Source organism: Crocuta crocuta, unplaced genomic scaffold (assembly GCF_008692635.1).
Source record: "Crocuta crocuta isolate KB4526 unplaced genomic scaffold, BGI_CrCroc_1.0 scaffold17, whole genome shotgun sequence".
Classification (NCBI taxonomy): domain Eukaryota; kingdom Metazoa; phylum Chordata; class Mammalia; order Carnivora; family Hyaenidae; genus Crocuta; species Crocuta crocuta.
Genome location: NW_027532041.1, coordinates 1,895,595 through 1,898,822, shown reverse-complemented (window position 1 = coordinate 1,898,822; position 3,228 = coordinate 1,895,595).

Genomic DNA, 3,228 nt, shown 5'->3' with positions numbered 1-3,228 from the left:
ATGCAAATTAGTCCTTTCTAAAATTAATTCTTTTATATTGTACTATATGAATGTATGTACGCATTTTTAAAAATAGTTTATTGTTAACATACAATGTAGTCTTGGCTTCAGAAGTAGAACCCAGATTGGGGCGCCTGGGTGGCTTAGTCGGTTAAGCGTCTGTGCTGACTGCCAGCTCAGAGCCTGGAGCCTGTTTCCATCTGTGACTCCCTCTCTCTCTGACCCTCCTTTGCTCACGCTGTCTCTCTCTCTCTCCTAGAAATAAATAAAACATTAAAAAAAAAAAGTAGAACCCAGAGATTCATCTCTTATGTATGACACCCAGTGCTCATCCTGAAAAGTGCCCTCCTAATGCCTGTCATGCATTTAGCCCACTACCCCCACCTACCATTCCCTTCAACAACCCTCAGCTTGTTCTCTGTAGTTGACTCTCTTATGGTTTGCCTCTCTCTCTGATTTTATCTGATTTTTTCATTCCCTTCTCCTATGTTCATCTGTTGAGTTTCTCAAACTCCACATGAGTGAAATCATGTATCTGTCTTTCTCTGACTGATTTCGCTTAGCATAATACCCTCCAATTCCATCCACATTGTTGCAAATGGAAAGATTTCATTCTTTTGCATTGCCAAGTAGTATTTCACTGTGTGTGTGTGTGTGTGTGTGTGTGTATGTATACACACACCACATCTTAATCCATTCATCAGTTGATGGACATTTGGGCTCTTTTCATAATTTGGCTATTGTTGATAGTGCTGCTATAAACATTGGGGTACATGTGCCCCTTTCAATGAGCATTTTTGTATCCTGTGGAATAAATTCCTAGTAGTGCAATTGCTGGGGTGTAGGGCAGTTCTATTTTTAATTTTTTGAGGACCCTCGTACTGTTTTCCAGAGTGGCTACACTAGTTTGCATTCCCACCAGCAGTGTAGAAGGGTTTTCCTTTCTCCACATCCTTCCAACATCTGTTCCCTGAGTTGTTCATTTTATCCACTGACTGGTGGATTGTGGTTTTGATTTGTATTTCTCTGATGATGAGTGATGTTGAGCATCTTTTCATGTGTTTGTTAGCCGTCTGGATGTCTTCTTTCGAAAGTGTCTGTTTATGTCTTCTGCCCATTTTTATACTGGGTTATTTGTTTTATGGGTGTTAAGTTTGGTAAGTTCTTTATAGATTTTGGATATTAACCCTTTATCAGATATGTCATTTGCAAATATCTTCTCCCATTCCATTGGTTGCCTTTTAGTTTTGTTGATTTCTCTTTTGTTATGCAGAAGCTTTTTATCTTGATGAGGTGCCAATAGTTCATATTTGCTTTTATTTCCCTTGCCTTCAGAGACATGTCAAGGAAGAAGTTGAGGCTTAGGTCAAAAAGGTTGCTGCCTCTTTTCCTCTTGTAGGATTTTGATGGGTTTTGGCCTCACATTTAGGTCTTTCACCCATTTTGAATATATTTTTGTGTACAGTGTAAGAAAGTAGTCCAGTTTCACTCTTTTGCATGTTGTTGTCCAGTTCTCCCAGCATCACTTCTAAGAGACTGTCTTTTTTCCATTGGATTCTCTTTTCTGCTTTGTTGAAGATTGACTTCATTTCTAGGTCCATTTCTAAGTTCTCTATTATATTCCATAGATGTCTGTGTGTTTTGTTTTGGTTTTTTTGTCAATACTGTACTGTCTTGATGATTACCGCTTTGTAATACAGCTTGAAGTCTGGGACTGTGATGCCTCTACCTTTGGTTTTCATTTTCAACATTACTTTGACTATTTGTGGTCTTTTGTGGTTCTATACAAATTTCAGGATTGTTTCTTCTAGTCCTGTGAAGAATGCTGGTGGTATTTTGACAGGGATTGCTTTGAATGTGTAAATTGCTTTCGGCAGTATCGACACTTTAACAATATTTGTTCTTCCAATCCATTAGAATGTAATGTTTTCCCATTTTTTTGTGTGTCTTCTTCAATTTCTTTCATAAGTTTTCTATAGTTTTCAGTGTACACATCTTTTAATTCTTTGTTTAAGTTTATTCCTAGGTATTTTATGGGTTTTGGTGCAGTTGTAAATGAGATCAATTCCTTGTATCTCTTTCTGTTGCTTCATTATTGGTGTATACAAATGCAACCGATTTCTGTACATTGACTTTATATCCTGAGACTTTGCTGAATTCCTGTATCAGCTCTAGCAGTTTTTTGGTGGAGTCTTTTGGGTTTTCCATGTAGAGCATCATGCTACCTGAGAAAAGTGAAATGTTGTCTTCTTCTTTGCCAATTTGGACTTGTTTTTAATTTTGTTGTCTGATAACTGAGGCTAGGACTTCCAACACTATGTTGAACAAGAATGGTGAGAGTGGACATACCTGTCATGTTCCTGGTCTTAGAGGGAAAGCTCTAAGTTTTTCCCCATTGAGGGTGATATTAGCTGTGGGCCTTTCATATATGGCTTTTATTTTGTTAAGGTATGTTCCTTCTATCCCAACTATCTTGAGGGTTTTTATTAAGAAAGGATGCTGGGGGAGGCTGGGATGGAACCTGATCCCATAAAAAGAGAAAAATGAAAGGAGAAAAAAAAGACCAAACAAAGAATCAAAAAATTATAAGTCTAAATCCAGAGACAGAGAAAGGGAAACAAAGAAGAAGAAAGAGAAAAGGTGGAAAAAGAATAGAATAAAAATGCCTAATTAAACATTTATATATATATATAACATATATACATATATATAGTTTTATGTATATATACACACACACAATAAGAATTGACCAAAACAAATGAGAAACTATGAGCCTGATTCCAAAAGAAAAAAAAAAAAGGTAAAAATAAAAATACAATACAATACAGTATAGTACAAAACAAAACAAAACAAAAACCACTTGTCTGATTGTTGGTGTCTGGGACTGGTGACTGCTGGTTTGGAGGAAAGGATCTGGTGCACTCTGTGTCAGTCTTCCTCCAGTGGGTAAGCAATGGGCAGGCCCAGACGGGCGGGGTTTTGTGTGTGTGTCCCGCCTCCACTGGGGGCTGCTGTGCTGCTCTCTGATGTCTCACCCTGTTGGCGGTGAAGGTAAAATGGTGACACTTCCATCTCTTTTCCCCAGACCGGGAATCTCTATCCATGCTGTTCAGACAGCCCTCACAGAATACTGTGAGAGCAGTCAGCCCTTCCTGCTCCACAGTCTCCTGCATCTTGTTGGCCTCGGCTGGGATTCAAAACTCGATGTCTTAAAGCACCCAGCTCAGT